The following is a 17,999-nucleotide window of genomic DNA, read 5'->3' as shown; positions in this document are numbered from 1 at the left end:
GAATATGCGACCATTTATCATTTATGACCATTGCTCCTAACACTCGCAGCTGAAAACAACAAAATCCTTCCAGTTCTCTTTGCAGCATTGTGCAGGCATCAAGCTTGGTGTTTCCATGACAACAGAGTGTTCTCCACTATTACATCACCGTGCAGCAGCACTGAAATTAGTGTTGCAGTTTTTCTGCGTATCTGTGTATGTGTGTGTTTGTGCATGTGTGCATTTGTGCATTACTCCATTGCCTTTTACACTGCTATCATTACTTATACATACTTTTCTAGCGTCAATACCCAAGGCGGGATGCACAATTTTTGCAAAATGTTGTTTTCGTATAACAGATGTTTTCCTACCCCAAGCCAGTGAGCAGTTTTCTTCCAAATACGGCCATTTATACTCAAATGCCTTTTCTTTGCAAGGGATTGGCAAGTCTCAATGTTTCAGCTACCGCACATTATAAAGAAGCAGAATTGAATGTGACTGTTTAAAGTTATTGGAGAAGTTCTGTCAGTATGAACATTAAATCTACAGAGAGACACCCTTAAAAGAGGCATGATCTCAGAATGACAAACTTTAGGAGTATAGAATCTTTCTTTCTTGAAAGAAGAAAGAAAAAAAGAAGTCTATACTGTATCAAAATGATGATAGGGGCTTCCAAGACCACAAAGGCTAATTGAAATGTTATTAAACATCTTGCAAGAATTAGGGAAGATGCATGTTATAGGGCAAGAGGGTACATTTGGATGCAAAAGTAAAGTTTTCCAGAGACCATATGCCAAATGTCCCTACTGGCACACTGATATATAGTTTGTCACATCTAATAAGACGTTTAAAAGAAAGACACTTGAAATATTGATATAGATATATATACATACTTCATGATATATTTGAGATTTAGAATACGAGGAAAAGGTTATAGTAAATGGTGTATTCATAAACAAGACTTGTGGTTGAAGTGACATTACACGACATAAACACATTCTTTGTTTTTGTCACAGTGCGAGATCTTGCACCACAAATTTGTGTGTGTGGGAAAAAATGTGTTATGAATACACTTACTTTACTATAACACACAGTGTATATTCCGTCATGTCCCATTCCAGACTACATGCATTACAAGTGTATTTAACTTCCCCATGTGCAGTTCTATTACAAACCCTTGTCTTTGGCATCAGTGATGTAAAACTGCACTCAAGGAAGCAACACACATGCCCGGCATATAAACTGGCATAGTACATTCCAGATCATGCACTATTCATATTATATTGCATAAACAGCAGATACGAAAAGAAATCCAAGTTCAGACGTTCCGAGAATGCATAGTGCAGCTATACGTATGAATACAACAATAAAAGCAACCTTGCTTGCCCACATGCGCCCAACAGACAAGTATAGAGTCTGCCGGATTATTAAACACAGTGTCAACAGAGTATTGGAAGAGGGGGGCGGGTTGCGTCTGACCCGACCCCCAATATCTTACTTGTCGTGTTCGAACGGGGGCGCGGAACGAATTCACGAGAATACCTGAAATTACCTTTTATAAAGGAAACACACGTACAATACAATACAATCAATCAATCAATCAATTGGGGGAACATGCCCTAGCTGCTGTGGAAATTAAAATTTGTCACTGGGGGGAATTCACGTAGGTGAAAACTCGATACTGTAGACTCATCAACTCTTGTCATTTGTAGATGACAAAATGGGCATGCTACAGTTCGATGCCATGGTTTAAATTCATTGGCGTTATCAGGACCTTTCATACCTGATTGCAAAGTAGCATTCAAAAGCCTATCTCATATTACCACCTTAGGTTGTTACAACCTGTAGTTTTAAAATCAGATATCAGTGTAGTGATTTGATATCTCCTAATAAATTCAGACAGGAGGAGAGCAATGTGTTGAGAATGCAAACGTGATATTATAGATTTAATCAAATTATTATAAACTAACCAAGAATGAAAGTGATGATCTGGTATTCATAGTCCAGCATAAGTTCCCTCAAACAATTAAAGACTTCTATATGACTAATCTTCAAAGTCATGCGGCAGAATAGAGTTCTTCTTTTCGTTTAATATTAAATATGATATTTTAAGAAAATTACTTCTCATGCTTGCATAATGATTTCACATCTCCGTATCAAAAAAAGAAAGAAAAAAGTACAGACTTATCAAAGAACAGAGAACACTTGCTTGCTAATCTTTAAACATCTTGCCCCATGATAGTACGTTATGAAAAGAGACATGCACATAAATGTATAGTACATGGTTTAAAGTTTTCCCCTACTCAGTGGGAATACAGACAAAGGTAAATGGAGACACGGGATACTCTACATGGTCAGTCAAGAGCAAGAAGGGCATACATGATGCTACAGGTCTATGACAGTCACATCCTTCTGCTTCTTAAATGACAAAATGTATGAAAGACGGAGAAAGTAAGAATGTCTGACCAAGCTGTCAATGTGGCAAATATATACCAGGTATTAAAAACATCAGACATATCTTTGCACAATGTACTATAGCAGATATAACTGCTCTCGGAGAGAGAATAAACTGCATGAAATAGATATATAGATAGATAGATAGATAGATAGATAGATAGATAGATAGATAGATAGATAGATAGGACAGATAGATAGTTAAAGACGAGATGGAGAGGTATGATCTAAACATGTAAAAGAAAACAAACAGCAATGATACACATTATCTACCATCATACGGTAGAGGCACACTGCCCCTACATGTACTTCACTGTAATCAAATAGAATCTAGACCATTCCGGCGAATGGATTCAAGATAGAGGGCACCAGACTTGCATAGGCGGGGACCTTTAGGGGGTAGGCGTGGGGGTTACAAGTTGTGCCAAGCAAATAGACATTGTGTGATGACCAATGACATGCAAATAAACATGCAAATGTGCATTATTACAGTTGTATGAACCATATCATTTACTCTTACTGTGAACATTATAGTCTGTAAGTTTCAATATAATGTAATCTGCAACTTAAAATTTAAAGGAACAGACGAACATTCTAGATATATGTATCTAGGATGGAAAAGCCATGGAATATTGATACTAAGGGTGTGTGTATTTTTTTTTTAATGAATCCAGGAAACCCGCATAGGACAGGGCAACTCACAAGCTATGACGATGGCCATGACAGTAATTGTGAAATAACTTTCTTACATGCCGAATGTGGGCGTGCCGAAGCATCGCCCGTGGCAACCGGCGTCTGCGGACTGGTGAAGGAATCTCCACCAACGCTGCTGAAGAGGTCGGGACTCAAGGCGCCTAGTTGGAGAGGTGGGTTAGAGGTTAAATGTCAAAGCCCTCGTACATGCATGAGATCATTCATGGTAAAAAAAAAAGCAGGCTTGTTAAAAATGATGGATCATACACAGCATTTCAACACAAACCGATTAATACTGCACTGTTAGTTGCAAGTTGAGGGTTGCAACACTGTTAAGATACATCAGTTGATTAGTTGATAACAAATGGCTGCCATATCGTCAGTCCAAGTCGGATGCCTGTTCATGGGAAAATCGGTGAAACAACTGTTTCTAAAGTCTAGTGATTGAGTGCTGTGTGCACAAAATCACATAACATGCAGTGACAGTGTAAAATGACTACCCAAACATTTTGTGCTTATTGCAACAGTGCAAGTTCTCAAACCAGGTCATACTTCACACTCCACATATGTATACACAAAATGTTTGTGATGATTCACTCAAAACAAGAACTGTTTTACACACTTATACTCCATTCAACAATCACAAATTTAAGACCAGGGCTGAAATGTGGTATAAAAACAGCTGGATACTAGCAGATTCCTTTTCTCACACATTTCAATGGTTTATTCTTCAATTCAAAGAAAACTTTCCCACAGAGTAATCGCCACAAAAAGATTATACTCCTCAGACAAAATCATACAGGATAAAAGCAGTGACAGAAAAAGAAAAAATCAATGAGAAATGGGGCAAAAATCTACAATGAAATGTCAAGACCGTTCAAATGGCAGTAAATCAGTAAATGTCAAGGTCCTGGGGATAGCTACAAATTGCCATAAAGGTCAATGTAACCATAATGTAGGTTGCAAGGAACTTCCTATTTATTTTGTAATTAAACTGACACTACATCACAGGTGTTATTGTTGTTGGTATTGGTGTTTTGGGTTGTTGTTTTTTTTTGCATTACAACTCATTTTCTTCACAATTTGACTGAAGTCTCACATAGCGCACAGTACTCTTCCACATCATTTTGAAATTGATAAAAAATGCACACATGTGTGCAACTTTGAATAAAATAATCTCTCAATATTTTTGTGAAAAGAACAACTAGGAGGTAAACAGATGGTATCATTATCCCAAGACAGAAATACTTATCTCAAATGATCCGTGTGACAGAGCATATTAGACAAATTGCTAATGTCTTTAAACTGATTTATGCTCACAAATCATTTGTCCAATCTGCTCAGATTCTCGTTGAAATCTTGTATTAACCTGTTCCAAGCTGAATTCTGAAATCTCCATAGATCCTGTATGGAACGGGTTAAAAGCTCCTGTTGTGCTATATTTGAATCTCAATTTTGTTATCTTCCTGAGAAGCTGTGTTTTGTAGCCAATAAATGGTAGACTGAAGTATTACCATGCTCTGAGCAACTACGGACTAGCAATCATCATTTTATTTGAACGCTGACAGGGGAATAGAGATAGATGGAAGTTCGGTTTCACCAGTGCAGGGCATGTCTCTGAAATATGACATCAAGATCAAGAAATGAATACCAATCTTCCCGCTGATTCAAAGTGACAGCATTCACACTTTTTCATCAGGTCAATGACATAAATATGGCATCATAATTATCATATAATATTATGGTGATGTAGGGACATATTGTCCTATAGGAGAGGCGCATCACGCATAGGAGATACCACAGTTATACAGTGCTATACCCACTACATAATGCTGGGACGCCAACATTGTAAATTGCATAGCAGTAGTCTGAGAGCTGAAAAGCCACATTTTTTGCGGAAAAATAGGATTTTTATCTTGCCTGTAACAACAACATGTATAGTTATACAATTTGGACAAAATAGCAGTTTCAATGAGACCTGCAGTATAGTTGGCCAAAACACAGCACAGAAAACTACAAGAAGTAACGGTTGGCATCTCAGCTTTAGAAATGATAATTATGTCAACTAAAGACGTCAGCTCCTATGATCCTGCAAAATATCAACAGATCTCTGAAGTCTCCCACAACAGAACCTATATGGGTACTATGCACACATCAACAGATTTTTCTCTGTGTCTTACTGTCGTAAAACAGACAAATCTGCCAACACACATACAAATACAAACCGAACACAAACCCACTCTATAACACCACATACGTGTAATCCAATCAGTCTAACATACTGTTACCTCTTAAAAGGCCCTCTAGATCTCCTAACCCACTGGACCTCACCCCTCACGCTTCAGAGCCGGAAGAATATTCCGCTCCATGCCATCTGCTCCGGAGAAGACCCACACACACCCACATGCACATATGCACAATTGCCCAGACGTCGCACAAAAACACAATTAGCGACGCTGGAAGTCAACGAAGGAACACCAAAGCGGGTCTTGCTGCATTTCATTGGGATGTCGTTTTCTTGGCTGGAGTCCACATACGGGCACACATGCACACCATGCACCACTCACGCCGCCAATATCTTCTCATCACACGGACACACACTGACTGGCACACACACACACACACACACACACACATTTCTTCAAAAGCTACCTCACTGATTAACACATGTAAATATCTGTCACGTCTACTCTCTATGTCTCTCCATCTCCTTCTCCCTCTACCCATCTCTCCCTCCCCCCCCCCTTCTCCCTCCCTCTCTCTCCTCCTCCTTCCCCACTTGTCGTGTTGCCATGGGATACTATGCTCCTCCAGGTCTTGAAATACAACCTCCCCTGACCCACTTCACACGCCAGCATCTTTCGGGTGTGGCCCCTCGTAAATGAGCTGACCCCGCCCACCTCACTGCCATGAAGACACCCGGCTCTCACACCAAGGTCGCCTTCGCCACCGATGGCTCGAGAGATTTGAGGCATCCATGAAGACAAGCTCATGATGATAGCCATACATGCTATTCATGTTGAGCAAGACCGACTTGCCTGCATAACTGAGAGGCATTGCCATAGACATTAACACCCTCACAAGACGCATACTTACATTTCTACACGTGGGACTCTCACGCTCCCTCCCTCTCCCCCGTACAAAAGCAAACACACACTTGTATGCACACAGCACCATTACAACTGCTTGAAATCAAGGCAGATCACGGCGTGGGCTTTCCTAGCATCATAATTAATCGCACCAATTACCGGAGGCCCGCCGCTACTCACCGTCTAAATGTGATGATATCTGTCCAAATCAATAATTGGTTAGGTACCCTCAGAGATCTTGGATTGACACCAACATGTGGTTGGGTGTACTCATCAAATTACCCCCTGTACAAAGGTGCTCAAGTGCATGCTATCTTGATCAGGTCCTCACAGTGAAGACAAAGGCCCAAGACTGTACATCGTCAGTGCTCTCATACCACAGGACACATAGTGAACAAACTGCAACTTCAATTATCATCACTTTAACCATGTTACTATCCTGCCGATCATGAAACACACATTTCATGTTGATACACTCCAACACAATTCATTCTCCATCAATGTCATCTACAGTGCCGACCGCGGGAAACGTCACGCAAACCCCTAGGGCAAATGCGGGAAGCCCTTTCGTCCGGGCGTACTAGTTTATACGCGGGCGTTTGGACGCGTACAGACGAGGGAAGTCGCCTGCACTTTCACGCTCGTCTAAACACCCGCATTTGCCCGAGCGCTCCAGCGCGGAATTAATGATATGAAAATCAAACTCTCCCGTCAACCATCGGCTACATGAAGGAAATTAGCTGAAATCGATCCGCGAAAATCTTCTGAAAAGTATCAGTAATTTGCCGGATGTTTGCTTTTACGTTCGAAAGTAAAATAATAACCATGACATTCAGCTCCCGAATATGCTAAAGCAAATGTCGAATGATCCCTTTGACGTTTGGAAATGAATAACAATAATACTCCGTACGATGATTAAATAAATGTCGCATGTTTGCTTTTACTTTCGGAAGTAAATAGCAATAACATTCATCTCCGGAAGATGCTAAAATAAATGTCGGATCTTTGCTTTGACGTTCGGAAATGAATAACAATAATATTCAACTCTGTACGATGATAAAAATAAATGCCGGATGTTTGCTTTTACGTTCAAAAGTAAATAACAATAACATTCAGCTCCGGAAGATGCTAAAATAAATGTCGAATGATCCCTTTGATGTTCGGAAATTAATAACACTAATATTCAACTCCGTATGATGATTAAACAGATGTCGGGTGTTTGCTTTTACTTTCGAAAGTAAATAGCAATAACATTTGGCTCCGGAAGATGCCCAAAAAATGGCAGATGATTGCTTTTTACGTTTGGAAGTGAATAGCAGTAACAGTCTGCTCCATATAATAAAATAAATGTCGGATATTTGCTATTACATTTCGAAATGAAGAACAGTAACATTCAGCTGCGTTTGATGGTAAAGTAAATGTCTGATGTCTGCCTTGACGTTCAAAATGAAAAACAGTAACATTCGGCTCCGTACGATGCTAAAATGATTGTCGGATGTTTGCTTTTAAATTTGGAAATGAATAACGGTAATGTTCTGCTCCGAACGATGCTAAAATAAATAACAGATTGTTGCTTTTACATTTGGAAATGATTAACGGTATTAATCGGCTCAGTTAGATGCTAGAATAAATAGCGGATGTTTGCTTTCACGTTTGGAAATGAAAAAGGATATCATTCAGCTCCGTAAGATGCTAAAATGAATGTCGGTTGTTTGCTTTAACATTTGAAAATGATTAACGGTAACATTCGGCTCCGTAAGGTGTCAAAATACTAGTAAATGTTGGATGATTGCTTTTACGATCAGAAATGAATAACGGTAACTTTAGCCTCTTTACAATGCTAAAACAAATGTCGGATAAATCAGATAATTTTGCTTAACATTCGACGTCGTGCGATACCAAGTTGATTGCATAAACCTTCGACACTTCGTTGCTGCTCAATTTTATTTGATCTCGACATTATGGACGCTATACCTATTTGATTTAATTGTCCTTATTTTATCAACCTTCGACATCAGCCGCTACTTTATAGTTTTCTCGATCACTGACGTCGGACGGTATGACCTAATCAACTTTGGTCATTGGTCGCTATTTAATAATTTCATCAACCTTACACATCGGTAGCTATTATTCCGATGTTCGTTATTCCGAAGGCTCTCTAGTCCGAAGATTCGTTATTCAGAAGGTATATTGTTCCGTTAATTTCATTTTCGGATTCATGAATCTTCGGAATAACGAACCTTCGGAATAACGCCACAAACGTTCGAATTAACGAACCTGTAGGTTTAGGGAATTTGTGTGTTTCGAATTTAACGACCCTTCGGAATTACAAACCTTCGGAATATTACGAACAGCACCCATCCGATTATCAACCTTCGACATCGATCGCTGCTTACTGATTTTATCAACCTTCGACGTCGACCGTAAATAACGTATTTGATTGACACTTTCGACGTCGATCGCTGCACATTAGATTGGCAAACCGTCGAAGTGTCGATTGCTGCCTATTTATTTACTGGTTCCCCAATATCTGACTTAGTTACTGATTTAATCTACCTTCAACATCGGTCGGTCATTATATTGTAAGTGGCCACTTATTGTCTCGAGCTTGATATTTCCCAATGGCGTCCACGTCCACACACACACACACACACAAAAGAAAAAGATCTGAGTCTTAAAGGTCTAACGAGGCGTGGAAGTCTTTGTGTGATGCTTTTAATTGTGTCATTCACAATAGTGTCACGGTCCCTAAGATGGATGAAAGAGGCGCAGATCTTAAGAAGCCACTTGAGTTGAAGTTTAACACCGTCTGTCTATTCTTAAAGTACACGATTTGTAGGGAAAAAAGAAAAAGACAAAGAGAGGGAGAAAACAAAGAAAACGTAGGAGAGAGAGAAGGGTATGGCGAAACCACCAGAGTGGCATTATGTAATCAACAAAGCTGCGTTTAACCATGGAGCTACTAACAGAATAGCTCCATGGTTTAAATTTACTCGAGTCCCCGAGAAGTGGTACTACACGTGCATGCATAATGTTTATCTTGGAGACATGTACTGTAGGTACCCTTCTCTCCTTTCATGATAAATTGTTTATACGTATCACATAACTATATCAATGCATGTTTACGTCGCAATTTGTCCAATCGGGGTTTTCCCTCTTTAAGGAGTGCTTGCTTTCCAAGAAAAAAAAAGGATGAAATGATTATGAGCAAAACTGAATGCATTTAAGCAGCGGAGTCGCGCTACATCAATAGCACTCCAAAATCTTCGAGTGATCCCGGAGGTCACTCCGAGTGAAAATGAACATTTTCACTCAAAATTCACTCCAATTTCACTCTAAATTGACTCCGTTTTAAATGTATCCACCCCTTCAAGTGTGAATGTTTTCATTTTTTTTCTAAAGAGAGAGAGAGAGAGTAGGCCTACTGTGCATTGGAATACGAATCTCTGCTGTGCAGCGATATTATGATCGCTATAAAAACGATCAGTTCGATGAGCAAAGCACGTGCTTGCCCTGCCAGCAGTGAGTGCGCCATGTGGTTCCAACATACTCATCTTGTGTGCCCAGCGTGTTTTTATCACAGAACTCTTGTGTGTAGAGTCCTGTCGTTTTTACGTTATGGTCAATTCATGACGTGTGAGTGCTTCGACTTGAGGCCTGTGAGATTGACAGGTGCCGTTTACAAGAATAAAAACTGTCAGTAGTGACTCTCAATCCCAAAATCAGTTGCTATAGTAATCAGACTAATTACTTAAGTGTAGAGTTACATGTAGTTAATGTATTTCGAATGACAATGCGCACATCCCCTTTATCATCACACTTTTGATACGGCGGACAGAAGGCCGTTAAATTTCATTGCTCTCAATGATTCGATACAATCATAGCTTTTAAAAGGTCAAATTAAACAAATCGGATATGAAATCACGGTTACAGCTCGTTATTCCGAAGGTTCGTTAGTAAGGTTCTTTAGTCCGAAGGTTTGTTAATCCGAAAATGAAATAAGGTTCGTTATTCCGAAGGTTCGTTAATCCGAAAATGAAACAAAGCTCGACTTACTTCGAAGGTTCGTTACGGACCCTATCATTTCGGATCCTATATCATTTCGGATCAACGAACCTTCGAGATAACGAACCCTATTTCATTTTCGGATTAACGAACCTTCGGAATGACGAACCCTATGTCATTTTTGGATTAACGAACCTTCGAAATAACGCCGCAAATGTTCGAATTAACGAACCTTTTTTCGTTTTCGGATTAACGAACCTCTATGGTTTAGGGAATTTGTGTGTTTCGGATAAACGAACCTTCGGAATAACGAACCTTCGGAATAACGAACAGCACCCGAAATCACGTCTTTATCTTGTTAAGATGTAAGACAAAAAAAAGGTCTTTATATGGCAGTGTCAAACATTCTTTACGAGACGCTGTTGCCCCGATTTCGTTGCTGTTCCCACGGCCCTCAGTTTATGAACTTGCGATGTTTCTTTATTGCGTGTGTTTCTAGCTTGTATTTGGCACTCACGGAATGAATGCGCGTACAGTATGGTAGGCTACATACTCGTGCTCTTGTTGTTGCTGAACATTTCCCCTTCACAGTGATTGTGTGGCATGATCGTAGAGTATGTTCAGATGGTGTTAGTGCGTTGATTAAAATGTTACCACAATAGATGCACGTGTGCTATATTTAACAACGATCTGAGGTCTTTACTCCGCGCTGCTTTCTTGTTTACAAACATTGAATCTTGGTGAACTTAATTCACTATCGTCCCCATGCTAACATGCAAAAGAAGAAAACGCTTTTGTTCTTGTTTTACCATGCAGTGAACAGAAGGTAGACCTGTAAACTGTGCCGCTAGGCCCTAGCTGTAGTTTGCACTTTGACGGATTGTCACTGCTCGTCTACTATTCGAAGCGAAATGAAAATCAAACTAGAGATCTCGTGCTGTATACTTTCTCGTACTGTGCACTATATACCATATTTAAAATGCAATTTGTGGTAGTACTTGTCAACGCTGTGTTTTTGGCTCAAACTTTTCTCTCTCAAACTTACTTGGTTACGCAGGGGCGGATCCAGGGAGGACCGCAACCGGCGCCCGCCCCCCCCCCCCCTTTATATATATATTTTTTTTTTGTTGAAACAAAAGAAATGTTAAAAAAAAAATGGGGGAGGGGTGCGTGCGCCCCCTTTAATTTTGTAAACGCGCCCCCACTTTACGGAATTCCTGGATCCGCCCCTGTTACGGGATAATACCTATCAGAATCTTCATGTAGTATTTCTTGTGATTTTGGTGCAAGCTGCATGGCAGTATTGATTTTGAGACACTTCTATGGTCCGTCAGCACCTGATTCTCTTTATGTGACGATGTGCACGTGAAAAGCATTCAAGCTTTCCCATGTTTTTGCTCTTGCATTAAAGGCGTATTAATTCACCACGTACATGAAACAAAACCCCCATAGTTCTGAAATGTGAGTTATAGGGATAGAAACAACCGCTGGAAAAAAAAAAAATTGAATCCGTATGATCGAAAATACAGTACACAATGTGAACGGTTACAGTTCGCTATTCCGAAGGTTCGTTAATCCGAAAATATGAGGTTTGTAACTTGTTATTCCAAAGGTTCATTTATCAAAAAAAAATGAAATAAGGTTCGTTATGCCGAAGGTTCGTTAATCCGAAAATGAAACAAAGGTCCTAATTCCGAAGGTTCTTTACAATCTATAAGAGAAATACTGATATCTCCTTATATTCTAGGCTTTATTACAAAAAAAAAAAAAAAAATATGTAGGATGCTTTGCACAACGGACCTATTATGCATCACATGTGATATCTAAAACATCTTTTAAATCACTGCTCCCAAAGGTAAACATATGACCTTTGTGTATCTACTCGTTTGTGTGTATGTGTGTGCGTGTGGGGGGGGGGGGGATAGTTTCCTTCTTCTTTTTTTGTTAGAGTTTATCTTAGTTGATCTTGATACAGTGTACCTCTTTCGGTGCGCCCTTTCTCTTGTTACGTCACTTCATCTGTTTCTACATTTTGAAGCAAAGTAATTTGTTCAAGCATTGTGTATGTCCTCGTAACCGTAATGTGTCATTTTGCGGCGATGAGTTGGTTCTAGTAGGCCCTATTATCGCTGAGATGTAATTTTTGTAATAACGTGTAGAGAATAACAGATTTTTGTTTCTGAACGAAAGGAAAATGACGGAATTGTTTTGATAACCAATGTGGATGACGTGTTGAGAATTCTGATTCCTGTTTCAGAACGAAAGGAAAATGACAGAATTATTATTTTGATAACCAATGTGGATGACTACCTTCTATAAGTGATTTTGGTGTGAAAAGAGAGTTTGCTCAAAGAAACGCTTCTCATGAATGGTCAACAAAACAAAATACATCATACAATGCAACGTGACTCGCGTGCATTTAGCAAACGAAATGTCTAGACCTCCTTTAAGTTCAAGTAAAATGCATAAAACACAGAATAAGAAAGCAGACAAACTAACAAATACGGAATTAATGACCGCAGACGTAACGTAGGAAAACCTGACACCTATGCTTGAAGAAATTCCCAAAAAAGCAGAGCGCAAGATAAAAGAATATAATATGTGCGTAGTCCATACAGGTCGTGATGCGCTCGGTCGAAATGCGTATGTCGCAGTAAACGAAATTTTAGGCATGTCTACACATGTATATATAAATACTTGAATTCTACATACATTGTATAGTTTTATCTTTACAATAATATATAAAACAACCCCTTTCCGCAGCCCTAGAAGTCATAAAAGAAAAAAAAAAAGAAAATCGCCCTTAAAGTTCAGGTTATGTTCAAGCTCACAACCCGTTCCCCCCCCCCCCCCCCATGATGCAACAGTCCTGCTTAGCGACGGCGTTAACGCTTCATCGCACACACATAAATGGCGACAGCTTGGGTGTGTGAGAAAATTCATTCTTAAATGGATGCACCCCCATGGCACTCAGGATTATCACTGACCCTCCTATGCCTTTTGTCTATCCACCCTCCTGCTTTAATCCCCCTCCCTTCACCTGTTGGCCTCCTTGCCCATGACCTCCCATCCTCTCCTTTTGTTTTCTTTGTTCCGTGTCCCTAGCCTGTCCCTGACTGTTCGTGTTGTGTGAACTTCTTTATAATGTGATTGCTTTCCCTGCCTGATTATCATTTTGCCTCTGACGAATATTCTTCTGGAATCAAAAGCTCAGGCCGCTTTAGAGTATAGACTCCATTTTACTCCTTTGGCACGCCACTGATATTCGATAAGCAGTTTTCAGCATTTTTGTGTTTGTTTGTTTTTGTTTTTGTTTTGTTTTGTTTTGTTTTGTTTTGTTTTTGCTACAGATAATTAGTCAATCACAAGACAGATATAATTCGATTCTAACCAATACCAAAATACGGTTGCCTGAATGTAAACTTTGGTGTGTTTGTGTGTGTGTCGGCTGCAGTGTAGTTTGAAACAGAAACAGAAAAAAGAAAGAGGCACGCAATGTGTGCTATATACGAAAAGCCTCATTTACCGAGAAAGTTGATCGCTTCCATTCTCCTCCCATGTTGTTGTCAATGGAAGCTAAAGAGAATGCTTTTAGCAAGTATACCAGTACCTAAAGAGGACCTGAGGAACCCGTTGTTTTGAATGCTGTGCTCGGTACGAATTCAAAACGCAGTCGAAGTTATCAGAATGCCATTATAATAGAACTGATAGCTCTATAGAAAACTTGTTTAGGTCAGTAAAGGTTGCCGTAATGCAATCTTTGTGGAATTGACTCATTACATCTGAACATTTTGAAAAACGTGTAGAGTACTTTCGTTTTGCATATAAATGTTAAGAAATAGTTTGAACTATGAAAATAAAAAAGTATGGTTACTTCAACGATGTTGAATAGTTCGATTAGCCGTGATGCATAAAGTGAATTCATGAATTCATCTGACTAATCCTTACCGATTGATGATCACTTCTATAAGCCAACAGTTAAGCTGAACTGCTTTGGAGTGATAAGACGCCAACTAACGAACAAAATGCCACATAATCGCGCGATTTTCAAACATTTTTGTGAGCGTCACCCGACCAATTTCAAGTGACGAATGTAACACTATTATATTACTGTATAATAGCAGACTGCTTTACAATTTGTAAATATTACGATCAACTGTTAATAAAAAAATAAATAAAACGATGAGGCAAAGATGAGGCAAAGTACGGGTAATTGCGAAAGGGTGTATTCCCCCCTTTTCTAGACAGGTAAACGATGAAAACTTGGTACATGTTGTATGCTATTATAATTATTATAAAATCCTGTAGCCAGAACTGATTTTACGATCATCTTTAACCTTTCAGAAAGTTCCAGTTTTCAACTTAAATAGTAGCGATAGCTTGTAAGAGTAAATTAGCATCCCTCTGACTATTTTTGGTCAATATGCATACTCTTAACCCTATTCTAACTGGGGGGGGGGGGGGGGGGGTCAAATAACCCCCCCCCCCACGTTTCGCGCCACGATTCTGCAACGCGCAAAGATTTTGCCGCGTCGTTTCACAACTTTTTTCATTGAAGTCTTCCGCATATTTTGAGACCAAATTTGCGACGTCTGAGTACACCGTTCTGAAGTTACGTAATGTTATGCAAATGCATGTCAACCGGAAAACAGCTCAAATTCATGATATCGTGTGCAAATTGAATGCATAATTATTATTGTGTTTTTTTTTTTTGGTTAAATTTATATAAATTAGAGTATTTCATCTTTGAACCATTGAAATTAATCAATTCTAGTGTAGATAAGCCTGAAAAAGTGCCTGCAACAAATTTTGAAAAACAACAGAAAACAAAAGGTCGAAAAAACAATAAAATACATAAGAAATTAACAAAACAATAAAAAACAAAAGAAATTGATTTTGATTGTGCTTTATTTTTAAATGAAAATTGGTTTATATGTCTTGAGGAATTTTGACACAAAAATTTAGCAATACTTCAGTCTTTTTTATGGAGTTATAGGTGAAAATATGATTTCATGCACAACTTTGCATAATCAATTTATTAAAAATAGAAAGGCAATATTTTTCTATTGTATGACCATGTAATCTTGTAGTTGACATCCAGCTCTATCTTCAGGAAAAATTTCGCAGCGATCGCGCGATCGGTGGCCGAGATCTGAAGGGGGGGGGGGGGGGGGGGGGGGGTCACCCCCAGTAAAAACTCCTCCCAGTTAGAATAGGGTTAAGCCAACTGGACAGAGCGATCAATGGGCGCGATTATCACCACGCGTGGTTAACCTAAACAATGCTCGGCCGGCTTGTTCGGTTTCAGTGTTGTTTTTTGTTTCTATTTCCCCCTTTTAAAAACGAAGGTTCCTTAGTCCAGCCATTGTTTTCGCTTCCTGCTCAAGACATTGAACAGTTCAGCAAAGCTGAAGTTTAGATCACTAAACGGCGACATGAACTCATGATGATAATAGGACTTAGATCACAGCCGAAAGTGCGCTCCTTCATTACTCTAGAATGAGAAAGAATACCCTGTCTGTGTTCAAAGTTGGGTTACGGACGATGAAAAAAAAAAAGGTTTGAATCATGAATTGTCGGATGACGTCGACAGGTTGATGATATAAATATTAGCGTATCATGGGAAAGATTAAGTAATGATGAGCCCAATGATATCGCAGGGCTCCAAACTAATTTTTATTTTTTGACCACCAAAATCATTGATTTCTATTTTTTTTTTTGGTGGCCAAAAAAATCAAGAAAAACATAGGAAAAACTAAATCGGTCCTGCTAAAAACAATTATTAAGCATTACTGACGTGACAGGTACCCATGTCTAAAATAAATGAATACAAAAGTAGATCATCTTATCACCATTATTCTGAATTCTAAGATTTAGCAAATAGGCTTATAGATAATTATAAAAGTTGATGCCTATTAGGTGGTCATAGCTTACTTTTGGGATGAGAAAGTGGGAGCATTTCCAGATTGTTTGTTTTAGCATTGTAAAGAGCCGAAAGTTACCGCTATTCATTTCTGATTGTAAAAGCATTCATCCAACATTTACTATAGTATGTTAGAACCTTACGGAGCCGAATATTACCGTTAATCATTTTCAAATACACTGTATAAAAGCAAACAACCGACATTCATTTTAGCATCTTATGGAGCTGAATGTTACCCTTATTGATTTCCGAATGTGAAGCAAACATCCTCTATTTATTTAAGCATCATACTGAGCCTATTTATACCATTAATCATTTTCAAATGTGAAAGCAATAATCTGTTATTTATGTTAGCATTGTACCAGAGCTGCCAACCGTTCCGAAAAATTCGTATACGAAAAATCGAAGGGAATACGACAATATGAAAATGTCCTTAGAAAGTACGAATTCACAGTGGGGAAAAATAATGGGTAAAAATATAGCAAACGCACGTCGCATGTGCCATGTTATCTGTATTCAGCTGGGATATCGATGCAACGCGTACGCACCGTATGTGGAAAGCGCTGAATAGAAAAATGTGCGCACACGCATATCGCTGCTTGCGTACTGTGTACACCGAACAGAACTTCGCGCGCGTGAATCCCTGTCGCCTACGGACCCTGGATGTTTACATGGATCGCCGTGGTATCCCCATGTGTGGCCGGCCGGCTGGGGATTGTCTACACACTGTAGCCAGCTGCCACTACAGTACCGTATGAGGCGGGGTGAAAGCGTCCCGTTGTGCAATGTCTGCTTCTTTTTCTCTTCTTTTCATCCTCTTGTCCCTTGCCTCCCAAGTACGAAATGATTTTTAGAGTGTTGTGTGTTTTTTTATAACGCTATTGCATCATTTTCTGCGAGGAAGTTGTAGAGGTGAGTTTCTGTTCGTGTATTGATGACTGATGTGCACTGCCCTCTGCAGTATATGTGCAGGTGAAAAGCGTTCGAACTTTCTTTCCCGAGTATCGTGGAAACTCGATTATTTCTAGGCCTATTAAAGGAGATCTCATATAACAGAATACTTATAACAAACTATTTTCCGGTCAAAATGAATCAATTTCCTTTGTTTTGTATCGTTTATTGACTTGATCCCATAGGATCTCGTCGCAATACCGAGTTTTATATGTGTGTTTATTTTCGCGTAGCTTTCGGTGCTGCAAAACTTTTGCTAGGGCCTAAGCTTACTACTAAACTTCGTTTTATTTCCGTCGTTTCTCACACCTCGTTTAGTACGATTTCTTCCATTTTATATCACTTTATCCGTTCCCTTTATACTTTGAAGTATTTAAACGTAATTCTCTTAGTGTCTCGCACTGTTATTTTCGTAACGGCGATTTCTCCGCTTCGCTGCAATCGAAGCGACGGAGTTTGATCCCAGCCGCTTCGATGTGCTATTTGTTGTCTTTTCTAAATGTTTGTGTTGTTGGGAGGTGTTGATACTTTGTATTTATTATTGAGTTTCCTAGGTATTTATCTCGAGGGGTTATGCGTGTTTCTTAATGTTGATCATAGGAAAAGGCTAAAATGATCTTGAGTGATGTCTGATAGTGATGATAACTATGCTGGTGGTGACTGGTGTAAAAAGACGGCTTCCTGTGAATGCTTAGCGTACGTGACGTTTGTTTTATTTCCCTTTCCCTCTAGTCTTCTTTCCCCCTTACTCTTCTTTCCCCTCTCAAGAATGATTAAAAAAAAAGAAATTACGTACACCTCACAACAAAACGAACCATGTGCTATAGCAACTTTCGTAAAGTTAAATCTAAATGTTCAATATCAGCAAAGAATAAGGCGAAAACACGAATGACAATAAATAAAAG

At 39.2% G+C, this 17,999-nt stretch overlaps 1 pseudogene; it reads right to left on the bottom strand.

Annotated features, from left to right (window-relative positions):
- Nucleotides 1-17,999, bottom strand: part of LOC139709187 (F-BAR domain only protein 2-like) — a 169,081-nt pseudogene that overhangs the window by 21,373 nt on the left and 129,709 nt on the right.

The sequence above is a fragment of the Diadema antillarum genome, unplaced genomic scaffold, assembly GCF_040938485.1.
Source record: "Diadema antillarum isolate AM-2024a unplaced genomic scaffold, OU_Dant_1.0 seq00001411_RagTag, whole genome shotgun sequence".
Taxonomy (NCBI): Eukaryota; Metazoa; Echinodermata; class Echinoidea; order Diadematoida; family Diadematidae; genus Diadema; species Diadema antillarum.
The sequence above is the reverse complement of the archived record's forward strand: the minus strand, read 5'-3'. Positions and strand labels throughout refer to the sequence as shown.